The sequence below is a fragment of the Amblyomma mixtum genome, chromosome 3 (genome assembly GCF_055824585.1).
Source record: "Amblyomma mixtum isolate Tamu chromosome 3, ASM5582458v1, whole genome shotgun sequence".
NCBI classification, from domain to species: domain Eukaryota; kingdom Metazoa; phylum Arthropoda; class Arachnida; order Ixodida; family Ixodidae; genus Amblyomma; species Amblyomma mixtum.
The window spans coordinates 129,393,764-129,420,755 of NC_143014.1; the positions used below are offsets into that span (position 1 = coordinate 129,393,764).

At 48.5% G+C, this 26,992-nt stretch overlaps 1 protein-coding gene across 4 annotated transcripts in view; it reads left to right on the forward strand.

The window, feature by feature from the left end:
* The window catches only part of LOC149351808 (procollagen galactosyltransferase 1-A-like), a 294,955-nt gene that overhangs the window by 173,734 nt on the left and 94,229 nt on the right, over positions 1 to 26,992 (forward strand). For 2 of the 4 annotated variants that reach the window (XR_016290657.1, XR_016290655.1), the window contains exon 9: positions 16,865 to 16,937. The exons of the other annotated variants lie outside the window; for them this stretch is intronic. The gene's annotated coding sequence lies outside the window, so the exon portion shown is untranslated. The remainder of the gene's footprint in view (positions 1 to 16,864; positions 16,938 to 26,992) is intronic. 4 annotated transcript variants of the gene reach the window in all.

A 26,992-nucleotide genomic window follows, 5' to 3' on the forward strand; every position in this document is an offset into this window, starting at 1 on the left:
TGAATGCCTTGCCAGATCAAATAAAGAAAAGGTATAATTCTAACAAAGATGTAATTTGCTATATTTGCTCATAAATTGTTTCGCTTAAAAAAGGCGAAATTGATGGTTTTACCTTAAGAGTGCTGACATTTGACGCTCTGATGTTCTATTTGTTTACTCTACTGTTTATCTGCGTACAGGAAAAGAAACGGGAACGCTAAAAGGGTCGGGTGTGACGAGGCCTTCGCTCCGCACAGAGTTTCGGCAAGCATTAGGATGACTTAACAAAAATAAATTTGTGTATACAGTCAATACAGTTGAAGGACACAGTTTTGGGCTTTAGAGGCTCTCATACAACAGAGATAAATGTACAGAAATACATGCACTGAACACAGATGAAAATCTCAATCATCCTGTGGATACATTATGCAAATGAAGAATGTCACATCAACAATACGAGAAAGAACCTGTGTCACTGTAACCGCAACAAAAAAGACAATAGAAAGGTCACTGGTACCGACTTTGTTTTTTCAATAATTAGCGTCTTTAGCGTTTTCTGGGGAACTGTCTTGTTTAAACCTGCGTCATGTGGTAGATTATTTCGAAGTAGCGGAACTTAGTGCTGTAAATGTTGCTTTCCATAATTCCTGCGCGTTCGAGGTTTCCGTGCTGTGGCCTGCAAAGCGTGAGCGTGTAAGTTTGTACAATTTATTGTTTTATACATTTCGAAGTAACTTAGCAAATTCATTAGCTAATGGGCACTTAGTAAAGTGTGATTGTATTTTTGGTTCTTGTGGGCGTCCTACGCACCGGTTTGTTAACCAAGGCATGCGTTTCTGTAATTTTAGTAGCCTGAGCTAATTTTTCATACCCCAAACCAAAAAGCAGTAGTAAAGTTTGTAATAAAAATAGTATAATAGCGGAAATTTTTGAGCCATGCAGGCATAACTGAGCTTAATCTGTATAGGAACCAGAGAGATCTATTGATGTATATAACTAGCTTATGAACATAAAATTCCAAACGCGCTTTCCTAGAGCCACGTTCGGTGTAATTTTTGCCTCCTCTTGTATTTAAGCTGTGTGCCCCGGAAAATAATATGAATATCTGTATCTATTTGCTTATTGATTGGAGCAAATGCAGGGTTTATTCTATTAAATTATATCTTATTAGTACAAAGCGACGTGGAGTGTAACTTCATACATATATATATATATATATATATATATATATATATATATATATATTATGAATGCTGCAGATATCTTCATAATTGAATTATAATGGTGCAGTAATGGACCCTTGAGGAACCTCTTGTTTAATTACTATTTTTGCCGTCGTTTCTTGGTTCATTTGATTTTTATTTGGCTCAGTGTTGTAAACAATTCGCTACAGCTTGGCGTTCTTGCAGTTTTGTTTTTAACTAGGAAATTAAAGAAAACATCGGGTTTGTTAAGTTGGCGGTAAATAATTGAAGAGACATGTTCCACCTAGGGGATGTTTTCTCATATTGTTGTATGGGTCTTTTGTTGGTTTTTTGACTTATCGATTTTTCCTTCGCCGTCACTGAGAAAGGGGCCGACAAGGTTACAAAATTAAGAAAGAACATTCGCGAACGTCATCAGTAAAGTGGGTGTATGAAAGAAGTAGTAAAGGATTGGACAAGAACAGTTTTCCTGACCCATTACGACTCATTTTCTATTTTGTAACCCATTCTTCTGGAAGTTATAGCACTGCCAGAAGGGTAGAGCTATACCGGCTCTATATTTAGGCCAGTGGAATAGCTGGTGAGAAAGATTCGAATGAAAAAAAAATAGCGGAAGAAAGGCAGGAGGCCGAAGCCAGAGGAGGAAAATCAGGTGCTTAGCAAGGCAAATGCCTGGGGAAAATTGTTGATGGCCGTGCATGCATGCCGGCGACAGAAATATGAATGGCAAATCGTAGAGTGAGGAACAGCCCGTCGAAAATCACCATCGGTAGTCTCGACGGGATACGGCTTTCAGCAGCATCTGCCGGCACGAAGGTGCGGCAGCTTCGATTTGCACTTGTAGTTTGTATTTTCTTGGGGGGGGGGGGGGGGGTGGGGGGTCAAACGCATACTGACTCACTTGTGATTGGGCGCTGATGCCGGAATGGCGCGGAGTTTTGTAGACGAGACTATGGCGCAGGAACTTCAGCGTTATTCCTGTTCATGTTCTTTGGTGCCACAGTCAGGTACGCGCGGCGGAAGATTGGCTGCATATGTGGCCGTCCTGCCACTTCCGCGGCTGCCGCGTTGGCTTCTCCGAGTTGCTATCTTCAGCTTTTCTTCCGCGTTACTAGGACTAAGCCGCGTAGCTGCTGCATTGCGCACGAACAGTGGTTGACTTTGTACCGACCTCGATTCGCGTGATGCAAGTGGAAAAGTTGGGTGGCTCGTACCGCTTGGAAACAATGAGTCGTTCTCCCGCGCATGTTTGTGTGTCTGTATTCAAACTGCATAAGCAGCTTGGCAAGTAGAGGCGATATAACTAACCAAAGTTTGTGCCCAGACGTCTGTGATCAATAGGGCCGTGCAGGCTTGTAATATTCGTTCGTTCGTTCGTTCGTTCGTTCGTTCGTTCGTTCGTTCGTTCGTTCGTTCGTTCGTTCGTTCCTGAAAGCTGCCGGCACGCAGCTTTATCGCTTTGTTTACCATGGAAGATGCGACCAGATTTACCTCGATTGATCGCAGCCACGCACAACTGCCTCTACATTTTTCGAGATTGTTGTGGTTGCTTTTTGTGCTTTATCTTGAAAGTTCTTTGTCAGCCTTAAATTGCGTGCGGCCGATTTAGAGCAGCGGTGATTCTGTTCTTCGACGACCGCCGAGCATGTTTATTGTTATCGCCGCCGCCGAGCTGTATTCGAGGGTGATCACTTCAAGCTTAAGCTGCTCAAGATTAAGCTGCTCTACCACTGTTTATTTTCGCAAGAACGCTGCAACGAATACATGCGCTTAGCTAGCCGAAGTATTCTTCTATCGTGCATTGTCATGTTTTTGCTGACTAAATGACCGTCGTGCCAAGAAAAAATTTGTTGGTCTGTTTCAGGAGAAACGGATTTGTGATAACCTTCAAATTGCACTGGACTGTACAGTTATTTGTGGGCGCACGTCCATAGAGTTTTCAAATACTACCTAGAGGGCAAGCTGGTGCCACCGTCTATGGGAGTTTCTTAAAGAGCACCTCATCCGCCTCGGGAATGCCGGGAAGACGAGCTTTCTTGTTTGGTTTGCCCAGTGTTAGGTCGAAAACGGGGATTGTACCTCGAAATTGGCAGTTGCGCCGCGATGCTCTCCTCTGTGCGCAGATTAAATTATTTCAATACTGCCTTTTTCACTTCTTCATTTCATTTTTTAGCGCAAGTGAAAGTTAGGTGTTAGACTCGAAACTTTCACAGCATTTCTGCAAGGTTTGCCTCGAGAAGAGCTGTATTTTTACAGCTGAATCCACGTTTCACGCCCAACAATAGCCAAGCCAAGTAAGCAGCTTCGTCTTCCCGGCATTCCTGCGCCTCTCCATGGTCGGTGAAGTGTAGCGCAGTCAGCTTTCCTTCTTGTCATATTAAGGAACTCTATGCGCCTGCCAGCCCATAATTTCTTTTAGAAGCCTTTCGGTGCCTTCCTGACGACCGAACTGCCGTCAACCCTAGGCGACATCTGGGGGAGGTGCTGAATCCCGGCAACGTGCCATGACCCAAAAGATAGAGCTTGCCGCACAGACACCGCCTCTGGTTTTGGTGCAGCCCCGTGAGGCGCCTGTCTTCCAAGGCAAGGGCAGCCGAATGAAGACGTGAAAGAATGGCTAGACCTCTTCGACCGCGTGGCTACACTGAACTCGCGGAATGACTCAGCGAAATTCTGGCAAGTGTACTTAGCACTTCAAGAACCTGCCCGCACCTGGTATGAAAATCGTGAAGCTTCTTTTGAGGATTAGGACGCATTCAAGAGAGAGATTTTTAAGGCTTTTACATGCGTCTTCCGAAAAAAAGAGCTCAGGTCATCCTCCAATCCAGGATTCAACTTGCGAACGAGTTGGTCCCCTCGCCTGTGTCGAGGAGATGAAGCGTCTCTTTCGCCGCCCTGTTCCCGACATGAATGACAAAAAAGAAGGTGCACTTGCTAATGCGCGGTGTGTATGATCCACTTTTTGCCGGTCTTCTACGCCAGCCGCCCAAAACTATCGCAGAATTCACCGAAGAGGCGGCTACCATCGAGAAGACCATGGATGCTTGGAAAATGGGTCTTTTACCCCACTTTGCGTAGATGGAAACACCTGGCGCCAATAAAATTCTTCGTCAGCATCATTATCATCGCCCGTCATCTTTAACTTTGCTGGTTATCTGCTCTTGAGAGGAAAACAACTGCTCACTGATATGCAGGATATCTGCGGCTGGAGGCCAGCATAGTAAAAGAAATAAACAGAACTAATCCACGTGGGATGAATGAGAAGGGAGTAATTACTCATTGACGTCCACCCAAACGCTGCCATACGGCTACAAAGGAAAGCTATACAGCTTTCACAGGAACTTCGCAGTTAAAGAAAAATTCGTCCTGGTCCGGGGTTCACCAAAACGCAGCGGTATGGCTGCGTTTCGGTGGACATCAATGAGTAATTACTCCCTTATTACAAATCTACTCCACATTGGGGGATTCCCCTAAACTTTTGACCATGACTGAAAGAGTTGTTTGCCTGTAGCGATTCGCAATATTTTTTACTGCTTGGTAATCTTCATAATTACTTGAGAATAATGCACAAAAACCGGATTTATTCCGCCGATGAGAAGCGAAATTGCTCAGTCAAGAAGTAAGGCGTGAGAGGAGACCACAAATGGGATTATTTCTGGAAGAGTGTGTTTTTTCGAAAGCCATTTCTCCGTGCTTTGAAGGAAGCCCCCGAAATGCCCGAAAACCACACAGTTTTGTGGCTTCTTACGTGCGGAAACTGAGGGGTGCCATCTCTGCTGCCACTATGGGGAGCACCGCCAAGCACGGAATTTTCAACGCACGCGCTGCTGTTGCGGACACGCCAGATTTCGTGTGCTTTTCTCGAAACACGAGAAAAATTTCTGCCTTACAGCTGACTTTTCTACTCTTACGCCGTTCGTGGCTCCTTTCTACTTTGAAGTTCTTTATTCGAAACTTCTCGCGTACGTGTCACTAGCGGTTTAGAAGTTGATTGTTACTAATAATGAAGTTAGCACGAAGTAAAACACATTCCTTCTTTAATCTAGTCTGGGCTGGCTGGTCGTCGTAGTGCGTGTTAAAAGCGGAAGACGTGGCTTAATAAATACAAACAAGCGCACTGTCCTGGCTGCGGACGCGATGTCAGTTATTTAGCGCTTAACGTGGTCTCGTTTTTCTGAAGTTTAATTCCCGCAATATTGGCCATACCCTGTATGTGCTTTCGTGCATAGCGCCATAGCACTCCGCTTATTTATCTCGGGGCGTAATGATTAATTGACATGCTCCGCGTCTGACGTGCGGATATGAGACTCGCGAAGCATTCTGGCCATGCGAACATTCAGTGCATGAAGCACATCTGCGCGCAGGTACGACGAAACCGGGATTGCCAAGGCGTCATGCCATCACTCTTGCTTTGCATTTTGATGAAGCTTTATTAATGTTAGGCGTTGCCAAGTGTTGTATTGCAAATGCCGCAAGGGATTAGCTGTTATTACAATGTGCTTTATTAGCTGCTTGGCGCTTGTCGAGTGGTTCGCGCAATTCTCATACCGCCGGTGTGGCGTGTGAGGATACGCTTGCTCGTAATTACGGTTTTGGCCACTAATGACGTTCAACCGAAAAGCCTGGTTTGCTTAAAGAATTACGTTCCGCGTATGTCACTGTTACTGGCGACAGCGCTGTGTAGCGTCGTGAGTTCGGGTTAGGATACGCCTGTACGCAACCAGGTAATAAATGAAAGCACCAAGTATCAGCCCGGCTGATGAGGTGTGCAGGCGACACAGCGAGTTGGTGGACGTGCTGACATGCGGTATGATTTTTTTAGCCCCTTTTATTTCCCTGCCGCGTGTCTGAGTGCCCCCTTTCGTCTTTACGATTGCGTTTTGCTGGCGCTTTAGGGAATGTTAAAGGTTTCTTTTTTATCTCTTCGTTCGCGCGCGACAGCAAGGTCGCGAATGCAGATGTTTCAAACAACCATTGGCTCGGGCCTTACTGTGAGCGAGACGTTACGATGATTTGTTTTTCTTGAGAACCTACCATTACCTCATTTGGAACGGACTGTGCTTGCGCGCGGTACACACGTCCGCTGCTGTCGCCCGGCGTTGGCGGTATAAGGCTACGCCAGACTCACCAAAACACCAGTGGGCTGTATACGGCAACGCATGGCCAATTGGGCACACGTGTGCCGAAGAGTGCAGACCAGTTGTCTTTCTTCGTGGCCGCTCTCAGGCGCGTGCTTTTCACGCTCACAAGGCCGATACGCGTGCTCGCGAGCATAGTAAACTGTGGAACCGATACTACGCCGCAACGATGTGTCCCTTTGAGGTTGTTCTGGTCGTGGACTTTTGGACTGCCATCATACATGGACACCCGAATTCGCAAGGACATGGATAAGTGTATTATTTTATGCAGGTCTCGTGGCACACTGGATAGGTTTGGCTGTAAAGCGGGCTTGAGCTTTCGGTAGGGGAGCGCCAACGCAGTAGAACGCTATGCTTTTTCTGCCAAACGGAAAGGGGATTGAAATTCGAGCTCTGTCTAGCGTAAGTATTAGGCGAAGGGCTTGTCTAAATTATCTCACTTGGCCTCAGCCGTATGCTAAAATCGGATGGCCTGAACGTGTAATGCACTTGAAACCAATCGGAACTTCATGCTCTACAGAAGTTGTGGGTTTCTACGTGGACACAGGCCACCACCCACCGCGGGTTCGAGCTTCGCGCGAGCCAAGGGCCCCGATCAGCCGTCACCACACACCACTGGGACACCGATGCGGCGCACTCAACCTCCGCTGGGAGGAGAGCGATTCGCCGCAAAGAAATAGGCCTCCAAGTTCACAAAGGAGACGTTTATTCACATCGTCCTCCAGCTGATACACACACACTCAATAGTCACCCCGTCCCGGGGGCGCGCGAGGAGCCAGGCTCCGCTGTGCGCACGAAGCGACTCGAGTAATGCGCACCGCTAGCACGCCGCTGCAGGAGAATGTCCCCGCGGCAGTGCTGTGATCTCTCTCTCGTGTCGACCGTTGGGCCGGTTGCGAGAGAGAGTGGGCATCCAACGCAAGGTACGCCTGTCAGAGGTCGCTGGACCCCGCTGGACAGGCTCGAGCCGCTGCAGGTCAGAGGACACGTGCGGGCGAGCTCGAGTAAGCACTGGTCCGAGGGGCAAAGCCCGGCACGGACAAACAGTAACGTACGCACCTTACGCTGTCTCGGAGGGATCTCTCTCTCTCTGGGCCCCGCTCGGACGGTCGCGCGGCGCGCGGCCGCCCAAAGCGGGGTCCCGAATTCCCGCCAAAAGGCGCCAATGGCAAAGGCCCTTGGAGAGCCGGGGCGGAGCTGTGGCTAAATGACAGTGATTAGTCACCCAGCCGCCTCTCCACCGCCTGAGGCGGGGGCAAGGGAAAGAGGAGAAACAACGCGGGCGGCCGGCACAGCCGCGCAAAGGCGACGGCGCAAAGCCAGGATTCCCACAAAGTGGAACGTACTTTTCGACCATCTTGGCACCATGGACTGTGCTGCCGGCCACAGCAGCTCCGTTTTTAGTGGAGCAAGTGGTCTCCCGCAACTTTGCTCTGCGATTTTGAGGTGCCCTAACGAAGCCAAGATGAAACCCTGAGCCCTTCACGTGGGCTTCGTTTCGAACACACATCCAATTGAATGCAGTTATCACCCCGTCTCGCTTCTTTCTCTATCGCTATCGATCGGACCCTTCCTGTCCCAACTGCCCCTGTACCTATGCGGACCTGGCCCATTGCCTCTTCTATTGCCCGGATGCTCAGCAGTCGGATTCCTGCCCCCCACCTTCTTTATCCATCACCACCTGGCTCGACTGGCTTGGCGCTGAAGGGGAGGAAGAACCGCGACTTCTGGTCGCCCAGGCGGTCGACATGCTCGGCCTGGAAATTACGGCCGAATAAAGGTCTTGTACTACTACTACTTGGACGGCGGTTCTTTTACACGTTTTTTTTCTTATTCACTGACTTCACAAAGGGTGGTCAGTGACCGACCTTTCACTGACGTGCTCTACTTCACGTGTAATAAAAGCTCACTGTTTTACGCGGGAGGCAGTGGCAGCGAGCGTATATGTTTTGTGGCGGTATTCTTTTGTTTGAAGCGGTCGATTTGCTTAAGACCCACTGGCGGGGAGAATTTGAACCTCGCACAAGCAAAAGAAAACATTTTTTTTTCGCGATTTAGTCATTTGTAAGCGAGTTCAGCGTTCGCATATCGCGAGCACTATTTAAACACACTTCTTTAGCACTGGCGGGTTATTGGCGTTCTGTGGGAGCCTGGAAACAGCGCGCTGTTCCACTCGAAAACGCTGTTGACGCGCTTTCGTTTGAGACGCCTCATGCACGACGAATGACTTACCAGCGTGAACGAAAGAAGCCGAACAAAGGTCGCAGTCGCGCGTGACTTTCTCTAAACTCTGGCTGGGGCGTGCATTTTCCACTAACGAAGGGTTCATGTTGGTCTTTACTTTCAGTGAAAATAGAATTCCAGCCATTCTTCTCACTAGTGAAGGGTACTTGTTGGTGCCCTCCGTCGGTGCGTAGAAGGCTTGCAATTAGCTTCACTGATATTAAAGCCTGTCGCTTAGAGATAGCTCTCAATGCTGATGTCAACTGTCCACAGCGATGGTGATCTGCGGCTCCATAGCCTTCAGTTTATGATAGTACTAATCGTGACACCGTGCAGCCTTTGTTTTCAGATAAAAACTGCGTATCGTGTGTATGGTTTATTTTTGCTTACACTCGGCGATTACCAGTGCATGTACTGAGTTTATTTCATGAAGCAGCTTTTGCCAGACTCCGTGCGTCATTGCTTTCGCTAGAGTCATAGCCCCCTAGCTCTCCTTCCACTTTTTGTTTGTCGCCCAAAGATAGTGTGGAGAGCCTATAATTTTTATCGAGGAGAGCATCTAATGCGTGCGACTTTTTTTTTTCTTTTGCTTTCTTTACCGTTATCGTGTTTTGGACGCCAGGTAGCGGACGAATTGCTACTTTTGTCATTGGAGGCTTTTAGCGTAGCGTAGAAGTACCAGCGTAGGGAAACAGCGAAAGAAGTCGATTCTGGGCCTGTACAGAGATGCCGTTCCAAGCCAGAATATGCGTTGCCGAAAAGGCAGCGGCAAGTGCTTGAAGACGCCGGAACGCTTGTATACAAGCGTTCGTGATTCTAATTTTTGTGCTACTCTACTTTTCCTTTACTTTCGAAGGACGGTGGCGGGGAAAGATGGGTGTATGAACGCTTGTAAAATTCTGGTTGTTTGGATCGAAGCCTAGCCTGCATTTTCTGCTGCCTCTGCATTTCTCCTTCGGGGCTTGGGGCGTTCGAGATGTTTATGACGGTGCGGTGTTCGAACGCGGTAAGAAACTTATTATCGCCGGCTAGAAAGAAACGCGCGTCTGGCTGCTACGCTCATTCTGCATCTCTTCGTTGGCGCATTTCATTTTCAGTTAACATTCCGTATCGTTTCTTTTTTTCATGCCGCTCGCAGCGTGTTATCTTCTTCTGCTCCTGGCCTCACTCGTGCTCTGGATGCGTGCACTGAGATGCTGCGGTCGTTATTTCTTGCTTCTCTTTCCCCCTGCTTTTCACCCGCTCCTCATGTTTTCGTGTTACGTCTACTATACCTCGATACTTCTTCGTTTTCCTTCACTCGAATTAGTAGCCTTCCGTACGCAGGCTCTCTTGAGTGCGTGCGTCTCCTTACCCTTTGGCCACACCTTTCCACATAAAAATGCTGCTTGCTGTTTGCTTATACGGTTGTGCCAGCTCACCGCCGGTTCATTTCGGCCGCGCTTACGCATCTGAAGCGTGCATCTTGAATCGTTCGTAGCCGCAATCACTGGAAACGCATCAAGAAAGAAAACGGAAAAGAACCGTCGTAACGAGTTTTATTTGTACAGCCTATGCTGGTGGCAAGGAGGAAGAGCAAACGGTGCCTTGGGATGAGGCTGCGTACGAGCTTTCCGGGTTGATCGGTCCTCGCGCGCGTGTTATTGCGTTCTGTATCAAAAGTAATGGGTAGAGGGAAACTGGAATTTTGGTGCCCTCCTCTGCTCTTGGGTGTTCTTCCGTAGTTTTTCCGTGAGCTCAGGACCAAGATGGCGCGGAATGCCAAGGATGTCAGGATTTTTTTGTATTTGAGGTTGACGTGTGCAGTTTACTGCGCCTATGTGGTATTTTTAAGGCTTCAAGTCAAAGGCGTAGCCAAAGAGTTCGCGTTTGCCATGAAGCGGAAAAGAGAGGGAAGGGGGAGCAGGCGTGGGAAGGTGTTCGCAATATTTATGGAAGGAGGGTACCGGTTCTGATGCAATTTCCATAGCCAGTGGTGAAACGATGGGAGGGGGATCGCGACTTGACGTTAGCAATCATCCGTTCGGTAATATGCGCCGCTGCTTTGCAGGCGCGGCCTGTACCCTTCACAGCTTCACTCTTACAAATGAAGGAGTGCTGGGAACGCCTTTCGGCGGAGTATGCGCGTGTCCCATATTCCAACACCTTTTTCCAGAACCGCCGCACTCCCGCATAGCGCGCGCCCTCTGTAGGAGAGGATATGCACTCCTTCTATTACTAAACTTGTGTCAGAATTAAAAAAAAAAAAGCTGCAGCTGAGGGAGGATTCGATCCGCGTAACTCTGCGCTGCGGGCTGAGCGCGCTGCTTCTCGACTGCCGCTGCTTTGTTTTTTCTTCTTAAGGTTGGTATTTATTACAATGAAAAAATGTTCTATTCCTAGTGATGTGCTCTTCATTGCTCTGTTTCTAGTGCATCGTTGCTTAGGTGGGCCGCATTATGATGTAGTAGTGATGTGCTCTGTGTTCTGTCTTTTCTTGTGCTTGGTTTAGGTGTGTCGTGTCGTGCATTGTGTTCATTCGCGGCTGTTTTCTTCATGCTTTGTACATAGTTCTTGAATACCACTGCTACGAGCGCCAGTGATTTTGACACACATATATATGTTTCGTTTTGAGTCCCGCGACAGATTCTAGCGCATGTTTCGAGAGCTTCTGTTGCTCAATTCCACAGATGGCTGCCTCGTTATAGTTTGCACTGCTTAGCAAAACGATGAAACAGTCCAGGCAACAGCTGCACACCACATAAAATCTTCGCTCGGAATCAATTTCATGGTGCACGGGACTCGCTCTTCGTTGTCCTCTTGCGTAAGTCTTTGCATTAAATATGATGCGTAGCTTCACACCGTAGTAGCACAGCAGTATCAAGAATTTAGACTGATGTTTCGCGATGCATCACAAACGTTTACGAGATCCGACAGAAGTGCTCTCCATGAACCCAAGCGTCGCTCGTTTCTGCGAAGCATTTTTCCCCAGAATGTCGCTGTTAGAAAACATATGAACGAAAATGGAAATGGCGGTTCCGGAGGGCGTAACTTATTTTCTCTAGAGCTGTGTTTCGGAGAAATTGCGATGGTTTCAAGACAGTCTCTTCTCATACTGATGTGCGGAAGTGCACGCCTTCGCTGAATGGTACGTGTGGAGAACCTTTGCTCATGCATGTGACTTCTTTCATGCGACTCAAAATTAGAGCTCTTTATTTACGTTCACTGTAATCAGCGACGGAGCTGTTTGCGTGAGATGCGGGTCACAGGTGAATGTAAAGCTCTGCTGCATTACACAGCCGGAGCAAATAAACATTCTCCAACTCCATCTGGCCGTAGAGAGAGTGAGTGCAATGACAGTTGCGAGACGACAGAGCGCAGCATTCAGGGCGCGCTAGCCGGTATAGATGACTTCTCGTTTAGACCTGGGAATAGTCGTCAAACCGCATCCTTATTCCGCGAATACACGCATGCGTAAGCTTCGTCGTCGTCGTGTGTGTGTCCTGTAGATATCAGGGCTACCAAGGGTGGTCCGAGGCCAAGCGGACGTATCCTGTACTACCGGCGGGCGTGTTACACAAGTGTGGTCGCATCACGCTTCATAAATTCTAAATGCGCCCGGCCAGCCAGAATTGTGCTCGGAAGTGTGGCGTCTAAGCGAACAACAGTGTCTGTCCTGCGCGGTGGTGGTGGCATGCACTCTGCTAGTAGAATCGGAGGCGAATTTGAGGCAGGCTGACAGGCGGGCTTGTTTGCGGGCACAATTTGGATGCATCGCGCTGAGGCGCATGAAGAAACCAAGGAGGCAAACGGATAGATAGAGCGGCTGTGGACGTGCATTTCCTTTTGTGCTGTGCGACCCAACGCGTCTAAGTTATGGAACGAGGCCCCGCATTTCAAGCGATTCCCTTTGGACTATCGATCGGTTGTTTCCAGCAGAGCCACAAGCAGCTGCCAGTGCGCGTCAGTTGGTCCTCACCCGCCTCGCGGTGTCCTGCGGGGCCAGGCGAGTCCGACTGCCGCTGGCGTCCCGAGGCGTCTTGAGAACGATCTGCGCGCCATGTCCGGGCTAGTGACATGACAGGGCGGGAAAAAAAATAAGTTCGATTGCGGAATAAAATCGATCCCCCTTTTTCTTCCGAAATACGACGCCAGGCTCCGGATGGGGTCAGCCCGGGCGGAGCGCGCGTATTTATGGTGGCGTGTCCTATTCTCTTAAAAAAATAATATTAAATGTTCTTTCGCCTAGGTCGGGCTGTGCGAAAGAGAAGAAAGGAGAAACACTAGTTTGAGAGGAAGAAGGGGAGAACAATAAGAAAAATAAAAGTAAGACGAAATAGAAAAACTAGGAAGATTACGAAAAAGAAATGCTAGGTCGCTATGGTGCTGCCTGTCTTTTGTTGATGCCGAAGAGCTACAGTAAAGTCCAAAGGCGGATTCACACTAGCGAGTCGTGGAGGTCGCGCGACAGCTTTAGGCCGATTTGTTACGCTCCCTCTCCGATTTCTTAGCGCTCCGGAACCGTAACTGATCGGCCGAAATCGGTCGTGCGCCGTCTGCGACTCGTCACTGTGAATGTGCCCTAAGACCTGCAGACTTTGCGGAAGCCTGGGCCACCGCGACGGTCGCGGCCAGCGCACGATCACGTGCCTGGTGCCGCCACGGACGGCTCCGTATAACAGATTTTGCTGTAAATTGTTGAAGAGACTTCTGGAAAATATGCGAAATGGCGAAAACGAATTGCTTTTCGATTATTAAATTCTTGCGGTTTTCATTTGTCGAGCCCAGCTACCCATTTGAGCCGAACAACGAATTGCGTTGCAGACGGTTGGTGGTGCTGCGTGGTTAGGTTGCCCGTCGTTGCAGTAAATAGTTTGTCGTTGTTCCACGACTAGAAGTCAAATTTATTTCTATTTAGATGAGCACTAAAGGAGAGGTCGGTGCTTGACAGTGTCATGTACTGGCGGCTTCTTTTTCGCTGATGAGAAAAACAAGGTCGTGCAAGAACTGACGACAAGATCAATTCTTGTTTCGGGCTGGTTTGAGTTTGTTCTTTTTTCCTTTGCCATTTAACGCTTATTTTCGTCCCCGTTGTCGAAACTGAAGTGTCTGTTCATTGTATGTTACGCATCTACGCTTTCCTCATCGCTCGTTTTTCTCGACATGCCTTGAACAGCGTGGACACTTCCTTATTTCACGCCGTCTTCCTGAATGCTCAAGGCGCGAGCCTCCATACGGCACTGTTGCCATGGCCTCTATGTTTTCGGATGAGGCAGGAATCAGACCCGCTCCAGCGTTCGCGGTAAACAGAGAACGTCAGAGCTACTCCTACTTCGAGTACCAGTGTCAGGCTTCCACTTTTATTTCATGTATTCTTTCATACGACAAGGCGACGTAGTTATCAGAACTTCGTTTCCAGAACAGGACGTTATGTAAAAAGTGTGTTTGCGCGTTCATGTGTGTGTGTGTGTGTGTGTGTGTGTGTGTGTGTGTGTGTGTGTGTGTGTGTGTGTGTGTGTGTGTGTGTGTGTGTGCGCGTGCGCGTGCGTGCGTGCGTGCGTGCGTGCGTGTGTGTGTGTGTGTGTGTGTGTGTGTGTGTGTGTGTGTGTGTGTGTGCGCGTGCGCGTGCGTGCGTGCGTGCGTGTTCGCACGTCTTTCAACCCGTCCGCTTTACTGACGGTGCTCTCCGAGTGTCACCTTGTCGTGCACTTTTTGCGTGAAGTTCCCAGACACCCTTACAGCGTGTGGGGGTAGCGGTCTCGGCCTCAAAGGAGATGCCCATCGACTGAGTGTGGCAAGCTCAGCGTGAAACCAGCTACCAAGTGACAAGAGGTTTTTGGCCGTTTGGTGCCCAGCTTTCGCCGCTCGCAAGCCAGAGAATGGGTCGGATCCAAAGGTTTACATACAAAACAAAGTTTATACAGCACGGAGACGGTACAGAGGAATTTCCAATCACTCGTACGAACACATACTTAGTGATTTACAATACAGTGCAACTCGTGCAAAGTAACAATCGAGAGAGACTACAATACAAAAGAAGTATTGCACCTAAAGTGCACTGACACAAACAAACAAAACATAATTTCTTCACCGTGCACTGCAACAGTCCGACGACCGGAGGGTAGCGACGGAGCCTTCCCGCAGGCTGGCACACGCTGTCTCGCTGGTCCGTGGCTGGACGAGTGGTGTGGACCCGGGAGTCGAACGGGCGCGCTTCTCTGAAGCTTAAACGGCGGCTCGGGCTGACTGACAGTGGTCAACGCCCTTCATATGCAGGCGCGCTCCGCGTCTGTTCGTTCTTCGCGCCAAGGCAGCCGCGCACATACACTCAATATTAACTGTACAATTTCCTTCTCATTCTCGCGGCAGGTGTGCGTCCCCATTGTTCAGGCATGGAGACCGGCTTCTAGAAAGTTCGAGTTCTTTCTTGCGATGCTCCGCCGTCGGCGCGCGAACGAAGTGGAGAGGGCATCACTCAGCGCCGGCAATGAGTAGAATTTACTCCAGCCTTCTCGATTCTTCCATAGCGCGCGCGAACATGCTTCCTTTGCGCCGCGCCGGCGAGCGAAGTGGAGAGGGCAGCAACACGCACAAGGTTAGGTGCTCTCCGGGCTTTCTTTCTCCACTGTTCTAACCGCTCTGAACCGGTTTTCCGAATATGCGCCGAATTTTACGACACCAAGCAAGATTCACAAGCTCCTTAGGTCTCAACGATGCTCTTTGTTGTCCTTGTTTCTGCCAGATATTTAATCCTGGAACTTGCACGGTATGAAGGTGATCTGAACGCCCGTTTAGCTTCTCGGAGGCAGTTGTCTTGCGTTACTGAACTGTAATTTTCTGATCGATTCGAGAGCACCGCGGGCCGTCGCATATCCATCCGTATTTTGTCGAACGTGTTTCTAGGGCGCGGCTGCTGCGGTCGCCGTAGCTGCTAGGCGCCGAGCTGGTGCGCAGCAGAAGCAGTGGCACTCTGCCGACCCTTCTTTTCACCAGACCACGCGTTCATCCACACCTGTGCGGGCGCGCAGATGACACGATACTTGCAGACGCGCGCGAAAACACCTTTTTTTCACCCTGTAGAGGCTGGCGAAGAAGCATTGCTCGGTAACGGCCACGGCGCTTCGCTGATCCCGTTCCTCTTCGGTTTGCATTGCCTTCTGCCGGCTGGTTAACTTTTGCTGGCGCACCTGTGTCCCCTTCTAATATATGCGACATTTCGGGTGCAGTTCTTTCTCTCTTCGTTTGTGCCTGTTTGCCTCTTTTCCGGTGATGGCGCACCCAGTTGGGAGGAGAGGCGCCGAGAGTGGAAGAAAACGACGAGTAAGTCGCTGGGTGTGTTATCAAGGGGCGTTTCCTGCTCTCTGTGGCGTTGATAGCGCTTCCCGAAAAGTTTCTTGGGCTTTTATTTCGCTCCTATTTCGTTTTCCCGCGTTTCTTTGTACAACCGAGCAGGCTAGAGAGAGCCTGCGGAGAAAGGGCTCTCTCCATACATTTGCGCGGAATTCTTATTTGTTGTGGCATCGGCGATGGAATTATCATGACAAAGAGTGCGCTGCCCGCAGAGGGGCGAACGTCTGAATGCGCCATGGAGGGCTTCCGAGTAAACAGGGGCGAGAAATTTCCGGTGCAGGCCATTGTGTTGCTTTCGAAATGCTGCTAGTATACGCCGGGAATCCGCGCTTACGTGCCTTGGGCTGAGATGTGAAGGCAAAAATCTAGGAGCCGACGATTGGCTTAGTCAGTAACTGGATCTCCTCCCTCCCCTCTTTCTCTTTTCAATTACGATATTCAGTGGCTGACTGGGACGTGACGCAGAGATGGACTGAGATAGAAGCGGCCAGATGCGTCTGGGTCAGCGCTCATGGAATTTGGGGAGTAGCAGCAGGAGATAAGAGCCATCAAAGGTCTTACAGTAGCGTTCATGGGGGACCAGACTGGGAGAATTGAAGCCGCGGAAAGAGATTTTTGCTGCCCCGCCCTGCGGCGTCGGTAGTGAGCCTTCAATTGCTGTAGCCTGCGTGTAGAACAGAGATTGTTTGCGTGTTAACTGCTCGGAAGTTGCACATCCACTGCGCATTTTCATTAGTGGAATTATGGTTTGTATGACACACGTCCGTCATCGTTCTTACGAGACTGCCTGACCAGTGAGCGCCGGGCAGCGCTCATGCGAATTCATACCTAAACAAACAGCGCAAACTGACCGGAGTACAAGAAAAAGAAGGTAGACAAGCACGTTGCTTGCTGAAGTTTCATTCTTTGTTCTCATCAAATTGATATAACATGTACTTCATTGTTTTGTGAATATCTGTTTCTAATTTCGCTCTCTTTCCTCTCTTCCAGGTGAGTTGGCCACGTCGTCATAAGCTCGCTTTTACCGTGCCTCATTCGACAGCCTGGTAATACGAACGCTAATGTAAGTTGCGGCGCCTTCTCAGTGGACTTATGCTGTGGTGACTACTCCAAAAAATAAGGCCCGACAGCTCCCTGACTGGACGTAGGGGTTTCTCTCTGCAGCCATTATGCGCTGCCACCTATAGCATTGCGGCGAGCAGTGCGGCCAACGGCGATGTTGCCAGCGCCGGAATGCGGCGTAGCCGACGACGCTGCTGTACGCGGCGTTGGCTGTGCTCTGTCTGCCCTGCTGCAGTTTCCAGGGCCTCATAAACTAGATGCCACGCTTTGATGCGAGCAACCCAGATAAGGACGGCTCTCCCGTGAAGCAGAACGCGATGTGAAAATACGCGGCAAGAACAATCCAATCCTTCTGTTGCTGGAAATCTAGTCCGCAGTAGAAGTCGCTTGCTGCACCGAGTTACGATTGCGAATGCAAATCTGCTAAGCTTTCATTTATGCATGCCGGCACGAATCGCATGTGGTATTCAGTGACCACGGCTAGCCAAAACAGGGGATAAGTAAAACCCTCTTTTGAAGTTTATGTTTACGTAACTCATTTGAAATTCATCCCAGCGCCAGCAGATTTATGCGCAAGGTCATGCAAAACGTAAACACGTTGAGGAACATACGACTACACCGTCCGCGTCCCGATGTTTGTGTGTGGAAAACTACGATCCAAGCGAAGTGGCCATTTGATACGCAGCGGCCGTGAAAGTTTCCCTGCCGGTCGACTGTTTTTCTGCACACAGAAGAAGTGTGTGACGTTCAGGTTCGGACACACAAATAGAGTGGCATGTGGAGATGCGGAAGCTATTGATGAATTCGCGCATCGAATATAAACAGGTTCACGGTGCTGGCGATACTGAACTGCCTATTTTAACCAAGTGAAGCTCTGCTCCTAGGTTAATTAACAACGGACTTGCTGTCGCTCAAGCCTCGGACCTCAAGCAGGCTTTCTTTTTCCTTTATGCATTATTGGATCATTTGTCACTAGTATATTTGTTCGTCAAATTACGTGTACGCGAGGATGAAGTAATGCTAGCAAGGCATTTTTGCTTTTGCCCAGAAAAAACAAAAACAAAGTGAATGACTGTGCGTTTTCGTCAAAAAAAAAAATTATGGACCGTAACATTGCGCTTCACACGCTGTTTCTTCCTGTCTACTGCCGCCGCCGCTCCGCTAAGATAGCGAGTAATTCATTCGGATGCTGTTGCAGCGAGATCACTGCAGCAACCTAGATGGTTACAAGACACGCCTGGAACTTTCTTGTTTCAACTTCTAGCGGATACCCCCTGCCGATTAGGCGTTCTTCAGTGTTTTATTTTAACGAATTGGTTTACACCATCGTGTGGTCATGAAGGGCCCACTTGCTAGCGACTTCACCGCTGACATTTCTGGTCCATATTCGTACGCTCATCATTTAAAACGTTTTTACGGATCATTTCAGCCGAGCGCGTTATCTCCGCACAAAGCTACTGCAGAAGTGCGTTGTGTGCGCGATTCACTTTCGTTTGGAGTGCGCCTGCTGCAGCCGCAGACTCGCCGGCGCCTCCCCAATGCGTGTTCTCTGAACAATGGGCCTTTTCATCGGTTACACGCGGAAGTCCAAACACGGCCTGCTCTTTGGACTTGCGAGCAGGTGCGGTCAACTGGCGCTGCCACTTTTTCGACAGAAAGCTCTGTAGACCCTTGCACCGTATATAGCTCACCTATACAGGATTTTTCACTTAAGACTTTACGCTATTCTTAAAAATAGGCTTTTTGAGTTAGAAGAACGCTTTTTCCGGCACCGCATTGTCAGCGGTGAAGTACATCAGAATTGAGCAAAGACGTGCAGACTAGCAGACTGGTTAACTGATATTAAATAGTTAACTTTTTAACTATTATGGTTAGGCTCTGTAATTATTGAAAAGCGTGTAGCCCACCCTAAGTAATGTCGATGTCAATTAGAATTTCGAAAACGCGGTTAACCTCGACTTTGTGGCCCAATAGATTTTGGATATTTCTACCAGTTACCTGCCCTGGAGAAGCTGCTTTGCCTGCAATCTGCTCGAAAGCGCATGTACAGTACTTTGGCGCGATATAGCCGAAATTTCTTGGGCCACAGCGCCGAAGATAACAGCCTTTTCGAAATTCTAAAAACTGACATGGATATTAATTACGGTGGGCGACACTTTTTTTTCAGTAATTAAGGAGCCTAATTGTAACTGAAAAGTTAACTATTCAAAATTTGTTGACCAGCCTGCTAGTTAGCACATCTTACCTATATCCCGATGTACTGCACCGCCAACAATGCTCTGCCAGAAAATGCGTTGTCCTAACTTAAAAAGCCTATTTTAAAAGATTGTGTAAGGTCTTAGATGAAACACCCTGCATACCTTACCTTAGCTGTCTTCGTCACCTCCTTCGTCACCCCTGGTTGCCTCCGTCCCTCCCTTATAGCGGTCGCTGAGTGACGGTGATCGTTTGTCGTCTGCATTTGGAGGAGGATGCCAGCGGTCGTTCTCGACTAAGCAGTCTGTCGGCTGCGGCCATCGCATGGTTCTTCCGTGCTCTTATTCACTATATAACTTTAATCGCAGGAAGACACTGCAAGTATGACGAGCATTGCGAGCATAGGCTGGTTCGTTAAGCGGCACATTCGTCCTGTTTCCGGTTTGTGTGCGCCGAGGGACATGAGAGATTAAAAAAAACAAAAAAAAATTGCAGGACACGAGTTCGTAACGCGAATGTTCAGTGTTATAGCGCGGGGGGAAGGGAAAGGAAGGGAAGGGAGGTAGGGAGGGAGGGGAAGGAAGGAATTTCAGAAAGCGGGGTTTATTTTTAGGGCGGAACGTGTGGGGGAACGGAGTGTGGGGCAACGAGGTGCAAGTGTTTACGTGATCGATGTACTTGACTAATTCTCTTGATCTCGAGATTCAGTTTCCGGATTTCCGTGCCCTGTCCTGGTGAATAGCAGGTGGAACAATCTTGCGTCGACGAGAATTTGCAGCAAGCCGGGGGGCGACCACACCCATATGTGCAGTGGCCCCGGCCCACTGCTTTCAATCTGTGGCAAGGTGCTCGAAACCGCTCGGGGCCATCTCATTGATTTCGCACACTTTTTTTGGCGGGGCATGCGTATAGGAAGGACTAATTTGGAAGTTTCCGTAAGGGACCTCTCCCCTCTCTGCTGACGGCCTACGCCGTCAATCTGGGTAAAGATCGTAAAATGGTTAACTCTGTAAAATGGAGGAGGTGTATCTTGCTCCACTATCTCGTTGGTCTTACTCGTATTTTTGGGAGCCGTATTAAAAGGGATGAATTTGAAAGTTTCTGCAAGGGAGGGAGGGACCCCGCCCACCTATGCGAACGACCTACGCCGCCAGTCTGGGGTAAGATATATTGACATCTGACGCTTTAAGGAAAGGAGAACGCATATCTTGCTACCAAGGTCTGGAATACGATCGTGATCCAGTTTCGAGTCCGGTCGGATGTTATTCTTTCATTACCGAACAAGCGCCTCGAGTATGCTGCGCGCCTTCGCAGAAGTAAATCTCTCGCATATTTTACATATTTGGTTACGATCTGAATCTGCAGTGCGATGAGGTTATCTTCGCCTTCTCTAATGTATTTCTTTTTAAGTGCATTGCAAGTGATATAGGCTAGGACAGCGCGGACGTAGTGCTGCTCCGTGTGGTCGTGCTAACCCATTGTGTCCTGCAACAAGAGCTGCTGACCGAAGCCGGTCTTCCCACTTACTGAGAATTGCATCATTCCTTGTTTCTAAAGGACTTGAGAGATAAAACAAAACGGCATCTACGCGCTCTTGTCCGCGGAGGAACTACACACATGCACTTTTCGTGTGTTAATGCGTTTCAGCCTTTCTTGTGACCCCGTGTGAATGACACACACGACGAGGTGCCAACTCGCATCGGACGGCGTAGTCGCAGGGGCGGATTCGTGACCGGGTGTCGCAGCCCCTACCCAGTCTTGAGCGAAATTTTTTTTATGGAAAAACCACTCTGGTGCCCCCTTCTTTTCTGTGAATAAAGTTGAAAAAATGCACGCAGTACATGGAAATTGCCCCCTGTAAAGTTTTCCATAAGTCCATATTTGCACAACCCGGTCAGACTTTTTCCAATCCTTCAAGCGAGAGTGGGCGGCTCCCGTCGTGTTGCAGCTCTTCTTTTGTCTATGGTTGACTATTTTGTGTATCGATTCGTGTATGGCGTCAGACCACGTACTAGTTGTTTTCCCAGAGAGAAGCTTGACAAGGCAACACGCATGGGGAACGCGAGCGTCTAGCTGCGTGATAGAGAAGACAGTAGTCAGTGAGTCTCGCATAACTGGTTCGCCGACATTTTTTTTTTTATCACATACTGCGTCCCATACATTGTCCAAGCAGGAGAAGCAGAATGCAGAACAATATAGGACAAAAAACTGCGGCTTTGAAACAATAACACTCGTATTGACAAAGCAGGCACTCGCAGAGGACAATGCATGCTTAACTAAATGAGGTATTGTCACGCATACAGAAGCCACCGAAGAAAAGAAACAGCATGCAACGCCAACAACATAACGTATTATAGACAGCGACAACTGACAACAGGTTCAGATGACGCATCATGGGTAAGCAGAGGAGTATCATACGGCCGTACGTTCCAGTCTACGAACGTATTAAGGAATAATAAATGCTTATAGACATTTGTACGCGCAAAAAATAGGTCAGGCGAAATAAATTTTATTTCGAAAGCTCGCGGCAAAGAAATCTGCTGTGCAGATCGGTTGTTGCTTCATTTTGATGGCATAATTTCGGCTGTATCTGCTTGTTAAGCGAGAAAGAGGCTCGAATGGGAAGGGGAGGGGGGGGGGGGGGGCGCATGAATTCTCCTCTGTGCGGGTGTTAAAGGGCACGCAGTTTCAAAAGACATTTTTTTTATCGGATGTGGTTGTTGCAGGCATGGGAGGATGGCGAGCAGCATTTTTTTTTCGAAGTGGTAGGACGCGGAACGAATTATTTTCCTATCTCCGTCGCCCACACGTGCGGTAACTGAGAAAAACACGACGAATTCCAGGAATTTGAATATTGAAGGGAAAGTGGGGTCGCTCTTCAATTTCTCCCAGGCGCAGCCGCCTATGTTATCCTTCTTGTAATAACCTAAGTCACAGGTATTCGAGCAGGCTGTGCAGTGAATGAGTGAATGAATGTGAGTGAGGTGGGGAAATTGATTTGGTGAGTGGGTAGGTGGGCGGGTGAATGTAAGAAAATAATGGGAAAATGAATGCTTCTCTGTTTTTTAACGAGGAGTTAATTGTATTCTAACAGCTTGCCTTTACAAGATAAACAAATAGGAAAATGTTGAAGACTTCTCGTACTTTTCCACGGGCGCGAGTGAACATAGTCCTTGGCAGAGAGGATGGCCCTCTTTGGAAAAAAAATTCAGGGGGCACTTTGACTGTCTAAAGTGGGTAGAAGCGGAAGCGTTTTTCGCACCACCTTCGCTGTTTCTGTGGCACTGGTGGCGTCACATATATTTGAGTACTAATTACTAAGTGATGGCAAATCACTAATTAAATGTTAATTACTGATTAATGCCTAAATGCTAATTAACTGCTAATTAATGACGCTTAAGCTTCGCCTTTAGGAATGGAACGCTACAGCGCGTTGTAGCGCTGCCAGGGAGTCCACGGAACGCCACCACCCGTTCGGCGCGATGCCTTGTCCTTTGAACGCAACGCTTTTTGAGGAAAGGAAATGGCGCAGTAATTCTCTGTCATCTCGGTGGACACCTGAACCGCACCGTAGAGGAAGGGTGGTGGGAGTGAAAGAAGATAGATAAAGAGGAGCCGTAATGAAGAAAATGAAAATTGTATTTGAGGAAAGTAAATTACGCAGTAACTGTCTCACATATCTCGGTGGACACCCGTCAAAATTCAGGGGGGCACTTTTTTGACCTAAAGTGTGGTCACTGATGTGTGGTTAAGATGTTAAGCTTCGCCTCTAAGAGTGGAACGCGACAGCGTCTTGCAACGCTGCCAAGGAGTCCATAGAACGCCTTCGCCCATTCGGTTGCCTCGCTCGTCGGTACATTGGTTTTTGAGGACAGGAAATGTATCTGTCTCTCATTTGTCGGTGGACACCTAAACCTCGCCGGAAGGGAATGGAGGAGGATGAGAGTGAGTGAAGACACCGTATTCACTAGACGCGCCTTTGTTCATTCCAAACCATCGAGCTGGCATGGCGGAGTGGATAGCGTGCTCGTCTCTCACGCCGAAGACCGGGGTTCGATTCCTGAGCTCGACCAATTTCTTAATCGCTTTTGTTTATTTATATGGCCTGACTAGTAAAGCTAGTTAGGCTAATTGGGTAATTAAGCAATTAACTAAGCTCAGTCCCACTTACTTGGAGCATCACTATACGATCCCTTCTATTGGTTGTATGGTTACTAGCCAAAGTGCAATTGGCCCCGTTTGAAATTCGCGCACTGTGACGTCACGACCGTTTCCACCAATTGAAAAGCGTGACATTTTCTGTCGACAACTGCTGCTTACAACGATGAGACATTAAAGGCTTCCGCCTCGGTTCTGAGCGTTCCTAAGCCTAACGTCCCGCTGCGATTGCTCGGCGATTCTGGCGCTCGTCGCGAGTGTTTGGGGATTCAGTTCCTGCCAGTGGCGGCCGCATTTCGAACGAGACAAAATCAAAGTACGAAAACGCAATTATGTTCCGATATTTTCGGTGATCGTTGACCGTTAATGTCCTGACACTACCTATTCTCAACATATCAAATTGGCCTTATGTACTCGTTTGCACATGCAAGTAGAACTTCGGTTTATTGCGGTTTAACGTCCCAAAGCGACTCAGGCTATGAGAGACGCACAGGTAGAACTTCATAGCGGTGGTTGGGCGCTTTCTGATAAAAATCGTGAACTTGCCCTTCCAAGGCCGTGCGGTAATATCTGACTTGCGAATCTTACTCAAAGCCGTGGCACAGTACCGCACGTGATGATTAAGAACGACGACAGCGCGTATGTCCCGACAGCGGACCGCGATAGACGTCGGGAGTATATGTCTCCCTTTACCCTGGCCACCAAACGACGTTTGCTCTGCGGATACCGCTTTCACTGACGATCCGAAAGAACTGATAGGCACAACCCATAGCCGAATCCACCTTCCTGCAGTAGCGCTCCGCCGCCTTCATTGCGGTTCGCTCAGATAATCGCGGCGCTCATGCGAGAGTTCAATCCCACCCCATTTGGAAAACACGACAGAACAGCTTTTCATGTGAGAGAAATTTCGCTTCGGCGATGTTCAATAAAGTCTCTCTCTTGGACTGTAATTTTCAGTAAGGAGGTTGTGTTGAGGAAGAGGTTACGTTAAAATGTAACTAGCCCTTTTAGGAAGAAGCAGATCACTTTTTTACAAACTTCCCGCCAGCATCGATGCACTTATGCCACTGTCTCTGCACCAGTACGCCAATGGCGGAAGCGTATCGCCACTGGCGAGGTCTGTATCGAAAAGCCATGTGCTTCTGATGAAGAGGACGTTTAGGATCATCTTCGGCGTGTGCCATCTTTCAATGTGTAGCGTCACTTTACGACAAGGTCATAACAATTAACTTTTTTGTCACTCCTGAGGCAAAATATGTAGAGTGCCGGCAAAATTTTTCGCAATGGTCCATGACATTGTGTCGTCACGAAAAACCTGACTCTGTCGCGACTTGCGGAGATTTGGCATTCACGTGAACTGAATTATAAGACAATAGTTTGTGGCGTGTTTGGCAACCGACAGTGTCGTAAGCACACACTTACTTATCATTATTTTCCACTTGCTTTTTTTTTCAGTTTCATTTGTGTCAGTTTATTTTTGACAGTCTTTGCGTACTGCCGCGCGCAGGAAACCGGCTGGAACGTTGACATTTTATCGCTGATTGCCCCATGTGCCCATTAAGAGCCTGCGCAAAATGAAACTGGACACTGGACTGGGGCCGTTTTCTGTGATCATTAATATGAGCGTACGACGTTACTGCGGCTAACCTGTTGCAGATTTCACTAGTTTGCGACGTTCAGCGAAACGCGACTCCTAGCCGGCGGGGCCGACGTTGTTCGGTGGCTTGCGGAGCGGTACCCGTGGCAGCAACTGCAAACGCGTCAGGCCGGAAGTGGCCTTAATATGGGGCCATTGGAAGCGCTCTGTAGGAACAAGAGAGAAAGATGCGGTCAGAACAAGCGCTGGCTGTTAATTTGTCTCCAACTAGGCACGAACCAGATAGCCGTGGAAGGGAAGCAATTTGCGGCGGCCTCTGTGGCCACCTTGCTTTTTTTTTTCAAAATAATTGAACGGTTGAAAATGGTTACGTGCGCGAGAGAAAGAGCGCGCGTGTTTAGGCGCGTGTAATTGCGCATGCGCCAAACGCTTTTCGCTTCCCCAGGCGACGCGCCGTCGGTTGATTGGCGGCGTATCGCATTGCGGTCTGGCCCCGCTTCCACACTTAGTATAGAACAGTCTTCGCCCCACTGTTGCTCGTTCTTACTCTCCGAATGCGCTTGGTGGAAGCAATTGGGAACTTAAATGTGGAAGTTTTTATTAGATAGTTTTCCCTAGGGGAAGCTGTGCCTTAGGCCTGTGTTTTGAACTTTGTAGCTATACGATCTATACGATCACATTCGTTTTCTGCGAGAGGCGCCATGTTTAAAGGACCATAGACACCTAATTTTAGTCGCATGTTTTTTTTTTTTCTCTCAAATAATGCGTTAAACATTAGAATACATGTATCACGGTGTGATAGTTGCCTGCGACCGCTAAATAATTTGCAGTATAATTTCTTCTTGAGGCTGTTTCAGTTTCGGTTTCATCAACCGAACGATGGCTGTGACGTGTAGTTGACATTTCGGTCACCCGAGCCACGAAAAAAAAAAAATGGGAGTGTAAATGTTAATACATGGTTTTAACTCACTACAGCACTTGAACTAGCCTGCTTCAAGAGCTGGAATGGCAACAAACGGCGTATGAGCTGTTATATTGCCCTTTTATTCGTGGCTCAAGCGGTCTACGTGTGAACTATACGTCGCAGCTATCGTTCGGTTGATGAAATCGAAACCGAACCATTGCCAAGAATAAATTAAATTTTAAATTATTTAGCGGTAGTACGCTAATACCACGCGGTGATCCATGTATTCTAATGCGTAACACACCATTTGAGCACGCAAGCAAAATTTTAGTGTCTGTAGTCCTTTTAAGGCGCTGTGGATAGCGCGCAGGGTGTTCCTGAGCATTTGTTTCACGGTCCTCGACTGGGTCCAGAAATCAGACCAGATAAATATCTGTTCTATAATCCGAGGTGACTTTGGAGAGTGTCGGCAAGGAAATGCCAGCTCGCTGGCTTTTAGCACAAACCAGCACGGGCTGTCTACGTATGAAAAATCGCGGCCTTGGGTGGATAACGGCCTCGGCTTTTGTGCCGTTAACTTGATGCCAGTCGTAAAGCTTAAGTGGTCCCCAGAGCTCGTTGCCTAGCTTTCATCTTGAGTGCCTTGTCCAGTACTGTTGTTACTGGTGAGGACACTTATTGAGAGTCAGATACTACGTTAAACTACAATCCGAGGGGTTTTCAGTGTTTAATGGGGATAAAAATTACAATGTGCCAGGCATTCGTGTTTCTATGCGAATTCGCACACTTATAAACTGTCGTACGGAGAGTGATGCCATGTCTAGCATGAATTCCATACCGGATTAGCCGACCTGTAAAGAAGCTGTCAGGAAATATATACAACTGCATTCATTGTGACATGCCTGTTGCATCATGCCTTCTTCATAGTTACGGTTTAACCCCCAAAATTGGTCTTGTCAAGTCTTCGTCAACGGTGGGAGGCGAGGATATCGGCTTCGATTTCATCTTTGGATGTCACTTTCGCGGTGTGTATTGTTCTGATAATTTCCAGAGACGATCATAGGACCCTCATCTGTACGGTGTGAAAACCGCAGCCTTTGAAGTTTGCTTTGCAGTATGGCCATTACTGTCGATCCTTGTTGTGGAATGCGGGCGTCGCTCGAAGTGCCGCCGCCGCATTCCTGAATGCATACAACGTTGT